The sequence below is a fragment of the Lactuca virosa genome, chromosome 3 (genome assembly GCF_052849685.1).
Source record: "Lactuca virosa cultivar CGN04683 chromosome 3, Lactuca_virosa_CGN04683_v6, whole genome shotgun sequence".
NCBI lineage: Eukaryota > Viridiplantae > Streptophyta > Magnoliopsida > Asterales > Asteraceae > Lactuca > Lactuca virosa.
The window spans coordinates 231,502,839-231,516,599 of record NC_136428.1 but is presented as its reverse complement, the minus strand read 5'-3'; positions in this window follow the sequence as shown (position 1 = coordinate 231,516,599).

Below are 13,761 nucleotides of genomic sequence, written 5' to 3'. Positions count from 1 at the left end.
TCATATTAAGGAATTTCTATCTAATGAAACTTGTCTTTCTTTTCATATGTCTACTTCAAACAACGCTTATGGCTCCAACTCTTATGGCTCTTTTCCCTCATGAACTTATGTGGGAGGGTAATCTTCGATGGCTCAAACTTTAACGATTGGATTCGTAACATTCGTATGGCCATTAGATACGAGGAAAAAGAATATGGCCTCGATAAAGAGCTAAAGGAGATTGATGAAGAAACTATTACTCCTGAGGAACTGGCTGAGTATAGGGATCATGAGAAGGACGCGACAAAGGTGTCGTGCATCATGCTAGCCACTATGACTTCCGAGATTCAAAAGTCCTATGAGGACTTCTGGCCTTTCGAGATGCACCAAGATTTGATGGAAAGGTACCATCAGAGTGCTCGACAAGAAAGGTATGAAATCATTGCCTCCATGATAACAACAAAGATGAAGGATGGAGAGTCCATCACGGCCGACTTGTAGAAGATGAAAAGATATGTGGACCGCTTGCTAAAGTTGAATGTCAATTTTGATGAAGAGTTGGCTATCGACATTATCCTACACTCTTTACCTTCTTGTTATGATCAGTTTCGTATGACTTATCATATGAACTAGGAGGAAGTCACTCTAAGTAAGCTTCAAGGCCTTCTGAGAACTGTTGAAAGTAGTTTGAAAGGCAAGTCTGTTGTACCCACTCCTACTACTGCTGCCCCAGTCCTGGCAATTGGAGATGGTAAAGGGAAGAAAAGGAAAGCTCCTTCAAAGAATCACAAGGGAAAGTCTCGTGATGGATCCTCTTCTAGTGGGTCCAAAGGTGGTTCTGCTACTCCCTCATCCAATCCAAAGGAAGCAGAGTGCTTCCATTATCATGAAAAACGGCGTTGGAAACGAAGATGCCCTAAATACTTGTAGGACATTAAGGATTGGAAGATAAAGCCCACCTTCGCAGGTATTTACACTGTTCAATCTAACAACTCATCACATGCTAATTCTTGGGTCCTTGATACAGGATGTGGTTTTTGTTGGATTAGGTGTCTAAGCCCATTAAATATAATTGGTATGTACTTGACCCGAAAATAGAATGGTCCATTTGGGTTGCAACTCTCTGGAACAATTTGATAGGATGGATATTTGAAAATAGGTTATTGTGATTTATTAATATATTATAAGTATAATATATTAATTGAGAAATCACATTATTTAATTAGTATTGGTCAAGAATTAATTTGGAATTAATTTAGTGATCAAAAGAGACTGATTAAAGTTACGGGGACTGATTACGTAAATCAGTAATACTTATAGTTGGACCCATGATCCATGTTGACTAGGGTTGGACTAAACCTATATGACAGTCCATAAAGGTTTAGCCCAAAAGTTCTATGCAATGTGAAGAGTCATGGTGATTACGGTTTGCATGGATGAAACCCTGGGCTATAAAAGAAACACCTAACTCCCTAAAATCGGCCCCATGTACACAAAGGAAGAAGCTAGCCGATTTTGTGCTCACTAACCTCTATCTCAAGTTCCTCCTTTTGTTCTTGGTTTGTTGTAAGACATTTGAGGCATCACACTTGAGGTGCTAAGCTCCTAAAGGCCAAAGTTCTACTACCTACATCAAAAGGTAATATTCTAACCTTGATACAATAATGTTATATAATATACACTTAGAGTTCATGTTGCAATAAGCCTTACGTAAAGAATGCAAATCAAATAAGAATCAAAGACTGTTAAGACAAGAACATGAAATTGTGACACAACCTTGAATACTTAAACTTTAAGGCTATCATTTTGAGTTTCCTAATAACTAGAAACATACATACATTCATGAAACCACCCAAAACCGTAAACACATCCATGGGAAATCAACCATGACCGTGAACACCTTTAATTGGGCGATAGTGGGCCTAAAACACCCTCATTTGGGCTCCCTTTGGCCGTAAACCCCCCTAATGGGCCACACTTGGCCGTAAACTCCATTCCTAAACCTATTAGGACCGTAATCCATTTTGTGCATGTGTACCAAGGGTTTACAGTCATGCCTAGCCCGTAAACCCCTCCATGTGGTAGTAAACCCATTAATTTATTGCATGAAAAGTAGTTCCAGGAGAGTTTTATACTAGATCTTTAGTACGTCAAGATTTGTTTTCAGCTTTGCACTCTTATACCCAGCAAACTACCATGCACCACACTCCATTACCTAGCATGTATCCATGACCATTCATCCCATTTAAACCACGTCTAGAGAACACTTCCCATTTTGCTCACCAGCCCACTTCACTCTTTCCTTCATCCAATTTCCCTTTACACTTCCAGCTTCAAGTTCAACTTTCCCTCAAGAACAAGTTAGGTGCTTCTACATATAAGTGGTCCTTAGATTTTTGGTAAGTAGTTTTAACAACTCCTAGTGTTTTTACACCTTATTATGTATATTTCATACTCTTTACACACAAAATTCGTGTGTGACCTTCTTAGGTTATTAGAAGCTTCAAGGGGTTCATCAAGAGCATCTTAGTGTTTAGGCTCACAAACCCTCCACAACACTTCAAACTCTCCACAAAAACAACCAAGGTGAGTTCATACCCCCATATTTTCAAGCTTTTTCCATGTTTTAGAGGGGGGGGGGGGATACAAGTAAAACTTTGTTTATCCCACAAATAATTTCATGTTTTTCACCTTCATGTTGAAGATAAAATCTTATTTATATAAGTTATGGTTTATACTAGTTTTTGGTACAAAAATTTGTTATTTACATATTGTTAAAAAAAACATAATCTGTGTCATAAAACCAGAAGAAAAGTTATGGTTTGTAAAACTACATGGTTTTTGAGAACTTATACTAAAAGATAACTTTACTAGTAGAAATGGTACATTATAGTCATTTGCTAAGCTACTGAGTTTTTAACACCAAAATATTGTGTTTTGATTTCATATTTTCATGCCAGAATACACCTTTATATTTATATAAAAGATTATATAAATAGTTTCAAACCAACAAGATAAACTATAGCTAGTATAGTTTGGAAGTCACAGACCACACCTTTCATAGATATGTATATTTATTTAAAGGTATAATTATCTTATTTTACAAGTAAGAGGAGTCATAGATCACGTAAATCTGTTAATGCTCTTGTGAGACTCTCCTTCGCAGTACCTACCTAGAGTACCAAGGTGAGTTCATACCCCCATATTTTCAAGCTTTTTCCATGTTTTATGAAACATCCCAAAAATCACGACTAAAAATTTCATTTTTAAAACGTTACTTAAACCACAATTGCCAATCCATAATATAATTCTTAACATAAAATCAGAGTGTTAATTCAAAGCATGTTGTTATTATCAGAGTAAAACATCCCAGGCTAACTATCTATGGTGTGTGCCATGCGATCATCCCGAGCTCTTCCCTCCGCTACCGGAAGTACCTGAAACCAAAACTGAAAACTGTAAGCACGAAGCTTAGTGAGTTCCCCAACCTACCACATACCATCCACATAATCACATACTGCAAATACTGGGCCTCGCCCACTACCTCGGGCCCCGCCCGCTACAACAGGCCCCGCCTGGCTTCGAGCCCCACTCGGTGTACATATCTGTTTCTCTTAGGCCCCGCCTATCTCTGGGCCCCGCCCGCTAACATATACTAACATACAATCATATCATAACACACAAATTGAACATATACTATTGGATTCTTGTTCTAAGGCCTCGCCTATCTTGGGCCCTGCCCCTGTCTTGCTACTGATGAGTCATGGAACCCCGTCCACACTCCTACTGGTAGTGAGATACGGGCCCAGCCCACACTCACTCCCTTCCTACCTTGGGCCTCGCCCCTGCTCTGCTGCTAATGAGATATGGAACACCGTCCACACTCTGCTATTGGTGAGATACGGGACCTCGCCCACACTCACCTCCCTACCAGGCACATACAAGTATCAAACAGACAACAAGTATACTCTATCATGCAAACCATTCCTTGGGCACCCGCCCGATATTGGACCTTGGTCCTGAATATCATGCTAGCAAACAGTACCTAGGGCTAACCCCCGGGTCTACCTACTCACAACTACATGTGTGACAACCGTCAAAATTCGAGTCGGTTGTAGATTTGACTAGACTTAGTTGCACATATAGGCACAACACATATTAGACTTAGTAATTAGAAGCTAAGTTATAACCTAATAGAAACTTGGAAACAAATAGAAACAATGGATGGTGTACTTAGATTTCACATTGATATGTGAATTCTATAACTACTTAACTGTAGAGACTATCCATATTCGAGTCACTCTTTGACTCGAACACCTTTTCATGAATCATATACACACATTATGCACTTGACCTAGTAGTAGAAATTAGGTTGGAGCCTCATAGAAACTTAAGTCAAAGTTGAAAACTAGGACTAGTATACTTGATTCCTCAATTTCGTTTGAATCTCGGAACCACTACATAGAATGCCAATAAACTGATAAAATAAGTTACAAAAATTATTTATAACTATAAAAGAGTTATAATACCATAAGATAAATTGAAGTCTCAAAGATTCTATTTATTTTGATATCCAAAGATTTACAAACTCTCAAAAACCCTAAATGCCCTAAAAACCTAAATTTATGAAATTTAACCTTAAAAATTCTATAAAAATAGTTATGAACCTTATAATATGATCTTATAATAATTAAAATTATGAAAATTCATTCAAGGAAAATAAAATTTAACTCATTAACATTTACCCTTAATTTATAAATCAAAAATCAAGGTTTTATGAATAAAAACTTGATTTTAGTGCACATTTTATATAAAAATTGAGATATTTTATAAAGGAACTTAAATTTTATAAAAGAAAATGAAAGAGAAAGGGGTATTACACCTCAAAAATCGGCCCCCCTCACCTCATTTCACTCTCATTCTCCAACACACACACATCTCTTCTTTCTCTCTCTAAAAACTTCTCTCTCACTTCTCTCTAAAACTGACGAACATAGAAGCTGAATTTATGGGAGAGATTATCACAGTAGATAATTCATGAGTCAACATGAATCTTGGTATTTTGGTGAAAGATTTTGGTGGAGTATAACCCCAAAGAGATGACGAGAGAGATGAGCTATCCAGAGAGATAGAATCCCTCTTTTCTCTCTTTTCTTCTCTCTAAAACCTCCATTCCTTCTCTTCCTTTTACCCACGAAAATTTCCAGCAAAAACCACCATTTTGCACAAAAATATCCATCATCCATAAGGACTCATCAAGGAATCGGTAGTGGTACACGTGGAACTTAGTTCAAGGCATCATTTGCATCATCTCAATGCATTGTGAGTATTCACGCACTCCCCTATTTTCGGTTTTTAAATGTTTTGGGGTGGAAAAGCATGTCCTGAACTTTTTATGTTCGTTGTATTTATTTTGACTTGTATGAAACTTGGTTGCTATATTTCGTATGTATGTGTATGTTACTTTAATTCATGAGGACTGTATCGCGGTTAAGTCCCTGGAATCTCTAGACACAACTCATTAACTCTTTTGAGCCTATGGTTATTATGGATAGCACTATCAGGAGGTAGACAACTCCTCACTCGCACGATTCGCTTGAGTGCATTTTACCATTTTATACACTATGTTTGCGATACACATAGTAGTCAATAGGGCACGATTCGGTCATTAGGCTTGGGTTGTGAACTCATGAATGGAAACTTGATGCACATACGAATCTTTATACACATATGAAACTTGTATTCTCATGTTAGCAATGACACTTGTATACTTATTTTTACCAATGAAACTTGTATACTTATTTTAGCAACGAAACTTTTATGCTTATTATAGCAACGAACTTTGTTTCTCATTATAGCAACGAACTTTTATTACTGAAAACTTATATACTTGTTTTAGCAATAAAATTGTTTGCTCCTTGTAACAACGGATATTATTTCGATTCATGAAAACTCATTTTAGCAATATACTTTTATTTATGGAAACTTTTATCAAAACTTTTATTTCGATTCTTGAAACCAATATCATTTTTAATCTATGAGTACTCACCAACTATTTTTATAGTTGACGCTCGTTTTACATGCTTTTTCAGGAATCATCGAGTAAGTGGCACTTAGGGACACATCACTTAGGGACACATCAATTTTAGGAGCATTTGCATGTGTTGTATTTCAATTTACATTGTAATTTCTTTTAAAAGTTGTTCAAACCCATTGTAAATTAGTAATGATTTTTAATACTATGGTTGGTGTTGTCTTTAAACTTTTGCTATGAAACCCTTTGTACTGCCACGCCTCGTGTTTCCGCTTTAGCGGGGTGTGACAGAAAATGGTATCAGAGCCGAAGGTTATAGAGAATACCGGTTTTCCTTTGGAGAACCACAACTATAGCCAAGAAAAAAAAATTCAAAACATTTTTAAAATATTAAACATACTACTGGTATAACTAATTCGAGTACGCATTATTGGAATCTAATTAAGTATAGCCTGGCCAACTATGCTTAATTAAGGAAAGTTAATGCGAGGCTGGAAACGGTTATAGTAGAATTATGTTCAAAACGATTTTCAACTTGAACTTTTGAAAAACAAAGTTTTTCGGTGTGCGTGCGAGCATTGCATACTATAGGCATTCATCTAGGTACACTTAGAAGCTAAGTGCACTTTTACCACAATGTCTTATTTAGAAATATTCTTATCCCTTATCAAGTGCTAGGTTAACCACTTAGGTTATATCACTAACCACTCTAAGAGCAATCCACTTAGTACTGAATTAAGGTTAGTAGCTAGATACACACTAGTAATAATCTTAAGTCGAAACCTATACCAATTATTTTTCAATACCTCTTCATCGTCTTCGTACTAGAGTTACAACTAGGAAAGCGTTCCGATACCGATACAGATGAAAATTGGAGCATTCCGGATTCGACTCACAAGAATACACGGAGGTTTAAGCTACATGTGAGATCTTATTTCTATGCTACGATTTAGCTCTAGGTTGTTTCCACCTTGAGGTTAAAACTTAACATAGGATATCCCTTTGACCTCTATAAAAGGTTGTCAACTGCATTGACACTATAAAATGTTTTTCAAACAATTTTTCTTGTCCTTTATTTTGGGGAAAAGACATCGGCACTCGCCTTATACTCGTTTTGTACTCGTCTTAGTATTTAGGTACGATCAACTACACTAACATACTTTCTCCTTACTTCTTAATCTTCCATCAAAAAATTATTTCGCTTCATCGGTTTTATTTATCATCGATAAAATATTTTATAACCACTTCATTTAACATAGTAGACATTTCCTAACAATGTAAGCCATATTCTCGCTAAAAATCTTTTGACAACTTGCTTTAACTTAACACTTTTCTTCAAAACTCAACTTAACGAATATTTGTTTTAACCTTGCTATTTTAATTTCATTTCAAATCCATTTCAATGGATATATGTATTTTTAAGGGCATATAAACCATTTTAAACCTTGCTTACCATTTTGACACGTTTTCGAAAAAACTTAGAAACATTTTCTTTTATGAAAGTGTTTAAACTCTATGCTATAAAACTTAAACATATAACATTGAAGTCATATTATGTGTAAAAGCGTCCTCGGATTTTCCAAACCACTTTTGCTTTGACACATTTAACCGCTTTCTCATTTAGACATTGTAATTTACTTTAATGTGTTTTCTCGAAAACACAACATGATATTTATGCAGATGTCTACTTCAAACATGTTTATAAGACATCGTTAATGCTTGTATTTCAAAACATAGCTTATTTGTATACTTTGCTTCAATATAGTTTTATAATCTATAAAGTTTCTAAAATATAAATCATTGCAAAACTTAGTGTTCACTTTTAAATTTCCAGTGACGCACTTTCGACAATGCACAATTATTCATCTAAACATGTTAAGTCTTTACCTTATCCGTTTTAACCATTGTTGGACTCCAGTCAAAAAGGTCAAAGTTGTCGGATTTTCAATTACAAGTTTTAGTGTTTCTTCTTTTTCACAAATGGAGTTTAACTTAATCTATAACTCATAAGTTTTTAGGAAACACTTTAAAACTCCCACATGTCTATTTAATCATCAATATACATCAAATATTAAAGTTTGAAATATATCTCAACCTGGTTTTAAATCTACCTATATGTATTGTTCTTATAATTTTAACAATAACAATCATTGCCGCCGCTATCTTCCTTTTTCTTTCCCCCGAACTAGATTTCTCGCTCTCCTTCTGATTTTAGATCTCGCACGCCCATAATAGTAACATAATACATTGTCTAATTTTGTTTCTGTCTATTTTGCTTCTCCTAGTATCATGTTCGTACACATACAGACTAGAAGTCTACCCTTTCGTTTTGAGCGATTAATACGTGTACAGTCAACTTTGATATATTTAATTACACCTTTTATCATATACATCTTGTTTTTATTTTGAAATCTACTATAAACAAGTGATCCTTATTTACATTTGCTCTTTCGTTCTAAATTCGGAAACTTGATTTAAAATGCAAGTTTCATTGTATTTTTCCTTATAATTAATACACAAGATGAATACCCCTTGTGCTTATAATTTTTCTATATCCGGAAAATATATGTGAATGATATGTTTCCTTATGTTTCTTCTTTTCTTTAAATACATCAAAAGTTTTGAATGTTTCGATTATCTATTGTCTAAATGATTGTCTTTGTAGAAACACTAAACTATGAATGCACTATTTTCAAAGATTGACATTTTTACACATTTCTTAAAATAGTATTTTACTTTGTAATTTTCAATGAGTTCCTAAACTCTCAAACTTGTTTTCATAAGTATTCTGACTCCTCGTAAACTTGAATTTGTCCTGACTTAGACAATTGGACAATTTCTCAAAAATTTAATACAAATATTTATATACAAATTCCTTTAATGACGCTTAAACCTTTAACCTTAATTAATCTTTATATTATTTTACTACTTCGTTTGATCGCCACACATGTATGTTCATTATCTTGGAATTATTACACATTTTGATAATAATGAGATTAATTATCATTTCTAAACACACATTTTGATAACAGTGAGAATTTTATCAATTCTAAACACTTAAATAGTCTTTACGTTTGAAATGAACCAAAACTTCGTTGATTACCCTTAGCACTATCTTTAGGAACTTACCCTCGATTGTTTCTCTTTCATTCGTGCTACCCCTTCTTATTTCAGAATATATATTTTCCACATTTAGTAGCCCACACGAAAGTGAGCAAATTGTCCCTAATTTTTTTTATTAGGCGGCGAATTTACACTTAGTGCTAATTTAGAATGCGACTAGAGGATCAATGCAAATTTAACGCTCAATCCAGTTGGTGCTTCAGCAAAACTTATAATGTCCTTTTAAGTTAGATAATATCTAACTAAATAATCTTTTCAACTAGGTTGCCATGGTCGGATCATCATTTCCATGATCCTAGTTTCTCATAATCTAGACTGTAGAACTCAAATTAAGGAAACATTACTTTGATTATAGCTAAAGAATTGGGCTCTTCCCATGGAGAACTAACCCAAAATAATCAAAGAGTTCTCCAAGTCACCACCTCTCCATTTGTATAATTGCATCCGGTTGAGTTCTAATAGAATTTGTCACGAATTGAATTTCGGGACGAAATTCTTTCAACCGGGGGAGACTGTGACAACCGTCAAAATTCGAGTCGGTTCTAGATTTGACTAGACTTAGTTGCACATATAGGCACAACACATATTAGATTTAGTAATTAGAAGCTAAGTTATAACCTAATAGAAACTTGGAAACAGATAGAAACAATGGATTGTGTACTTAGATTTCACATTGATATGTGAATTCTATAACTACTTAACTGTAGAGACTAACATATTCGAGTCACTCTTTGACTCGAACACCTTTTCATGAATCATATACACACATTATGCACTTGACCTAGTAGTAGAAATTAGGTTGGAGCCTCATAGAAACTTAAGTCAAAGTTGAAAACTAGAACTAGTATACTTGATTCCTCAATTTCGTTTGAATCTCGGAACCACTACATAGAATGCCAATAAACTGATAAAATAAGTTACAAACATTATTTATAACTATAAAAGAGTTATAATACCATAAGATAAATTGAAGTCTCAAAGATTCTATTTATTTTGATATCCAAAGATTTACAAACTCTCAAAAACCCTAAATTCCCTAAAAACCTAAATTTATGAAATTTAACCTTAAAAATTCTATAAAAATAGTTATGAACCTTATAATATGATTTTATAATAATTAAAATTATGAAAATTCATTTAAGGAAAATAAAATTTAACTCATTAACATTTACCCTTAATTTATAAATCAAAAATCAAGGTTTTATGAATAAAAACTTGATTTTAGTGCACATTTTATATAAAAATTGAGATATTTTATAAAGGAACTTAAATTTTATAAAAGAAAATGAAAGAGAAAGGGGTATTACACCTCAAAAATCGCCCCCCCTCACCTCATTTCACTCTCATTCTCCAACACACACACATCTCTTCTTTCTCTCTCTAAAAACTTCTCTCTCACTTCTCTTTAAAACTGACGAACATAGAAGCTGAATTTATGGGAGAGATTTTCACAGTAGATAATTCATGAGTCAACATGAATCTTGGTATTTTGGTGAAAGATTTTGGGGGAGTATAACCCCAAAGAGATGACGAGAGAGATGAGCTATCCAGAGAGATAGAATCCCTCTTTTCTCTCTTTTCTTCTCTCTAAAACCTCCATTCCTTCTCTTCCTTTTACCCATGAAAATTTCCAGCAAAAACCACCATTTTGCACAAAAATATCCATCATCTATAAGGACTCATCAAGGAATCGGTAGTGGTACACGTGGAACTTAGTTCAAAGCATCATTTACATCATCTCAATGCATTGTGAGTATTCACGTACTCCCCTATTTTCGGTTTTTAAATGTTTTGGGGTGGAAAAGCATGTCCTGAACTTTTTATGTTCGTTGTATTTATTTTGACTCGTATGAAACTTGGTTGCTATATTTCGTATGTATGTGTATGTTACTTTAATTCATGAGGACTGTATCGCGGTTAAGTCCCTGGAATCTCTAGACACAACTCATTAACTCTTTTGAGCCTATGGTTATTATGGATAGCGCTATCAGGAGGTAGACAACTCCTCACTCGCACGATTCGCTTGAGTGCATTTTACCATTTTATACACTATGTTTGCGATACACATAGTAGTCAATAGGGCACGATTCGGTCATTAGGCTTGGGTTGTGAACTCATGAATGAAAACTTGATGCACATACGAATCTTTATACACATATGAAACTTGTATTCTTATGTTAGCAACGACACTTGTATACTTATTTTTAGCAATGAAACTTGTATACTTATTTTAGCAACGAAACTTTTATGCTTATTATAGCAACGAACTTTTATTACTGAAAACTTATATACTTGTTTTAGCAATAAAATTGTTTGCTCTTTGTAACAACGAATATTATTTCGATTCTTGAAAACTCATTTTAGCAATATACTTTTATTTATGGAAACTTTTATCAAAACTTTTATTTCGATTCTTGAAACCAATATCATTTTTAATCTATGAGTACTCACCAACTATTTTTATAGTTGACGCTCGTTTTACATGCTTTTTCAGGAATCATCGAGTAAGTGGCACTTAGGGACACATCACTTTTAGGAGCATTTGCATGTGTTGTATTTCAATTTACATTGTAATTTCTTTTAAAAGTTGTTCAAACCCATTGTAAATTAGTAATGATTTTTAATACTATGGTTGGTGTTGTCTTTAAACTTTTGCTATGAAACCCTTTGTACTGCCACGCCTTGTGTTTCCGCTTTAGCGGGGTGTGACAGAAAATGGTATCAGAGCCGAAGGTTATAGAGAATACCGATTTTCCTTTGGAGAACCACAACTATAGCCAAGAAAAAAAAATTCAAAACATTTTTAAAATATTAAACATACTACTGGTATAACTAATTCGAGTACGCATTATTGGAATCTAATTAAGTATAGCCTGGCCAACTATGCTTAATTAAGGAAAGTTAATGCGAGGCTGGAAACGGTTATAGTAGAATTATGTTCAAAACGATTTTCAACTTGAACTTTTGAAAAACAAAGTTTTTCGGTGTGCGTGCGGGCATTGCATACTATAGGCATTCATCTAGGTACACTTAGAAGCTAAGTGCACTTTTACCACAATGTCTTATTTAGAAATATTCTTATCCCTTATCAAGTGCTAGGTTAACCACTTAGGTTATATCACTAACCACTCTAAGAGCAATCCACTTAGTACTGAATTAAGGTTAGTAGCTAGATACACACTAGTAATAATCTTAAGTCGAAACCTATACCAATTATTTTTCAATACCTCTTCATCGTCTTCGTACTAGAGTTACAACTAGGAAAGCGTTCCGATACCGACACAGATGAAAATTGGAGCATTCCGGATTCGACTCACAAGAATACACGGAGGTTTAAGCTACATGTGAGATCTTATTTCTATGCTACGATTTAGCTCTAGGTTGTTTCAACCTTGAGGTTAAAACTTAACATAGGATAACCCTTTGACCTCTATAAAAGGTTGTCAACTGCATTGACACCATAAAATGTTTTTCAAACAATTTTTCTTGTCCTTTATTTTGGGGAAAAGACATCGGCACTCGCCTTATACTCGTTTTGTACTCGTCTTAGTATTTAGGTACGATCAACTACACTAACATACTTTCTACTTACTTCTTAATCTTCCATCGAAAAATTATTTCGCTTCATCGGTTTTATTTATCATCGATAAAATATTTTATAACCACTTCATTCAACATAGTAGACATTTCCTAACAATGTAAGCCATATTCTCGCTAAAAATCTTTTGACAACTTGCTTTAACTTAACACTTTTCTTCAACACTCAATTTAACCAATATTTGTTTTAACCTTGCTATTTTAATTTCATTTCAAATCCATTTCAATGGATAGATGTATTTTTAAGGGCATATAAACCATTTTAAACCTTGCTTACCATTTTGACACGTTTTCGAAAAAACTTAGAAACATTTTCTTTTATGAAAGTGTTTAAACTCTATGCTATAAAACTTAAACATATAACATTGAAGTCATATTATGTGTAAAAGCGTCCTCGGATTTTCCAAACCACTTTTGCTTTGACACATTTAACCGCTTTCTCATTTAGACATTGTAATTTACTTTAATGTGTTTTCTCGAAAACACAACATGATATTTATGCAGATGTCTACTTCAAACATGTTTATAAGACATCGTTAATGCTTGTATTTCAAAACATAGCTTATTTGTATACTTTGCTTCAATATAGTTTTATAATCTATAAAGTTTCTAAAATATAAATCATTGCAAAACTTAGTGTTCACTTTTAAATTTCCAGTGACGCACTTTCGACAATGCACAATTATTCATCTAAACATGTTAAGTCTTTACCTTATCCGTTTTAACCATTGTTGGACTCCAGTCAAAAAGGTCAAAGTTGTCGGATTTTCAATTACAAGTTTTAGTGTTTCTTCTTTTTCACAAATGGAGTTTAACTTAATCTATAACTCATAAGTTTTTAGGAAACACTTTAAAACTCCCACATGTCTATTTAATCATCAATATACATCAAATATTAAAGTTTGAAATATATCTCAACCTGGTTTTAAATCTACCTATATGTATTGTTCTTATAATTTTAACAATAACAATCATTGCCGCCGCTATCTTCCTTTTTCTTTTCCCCGAACTAGATTTCTCGCTCTCCT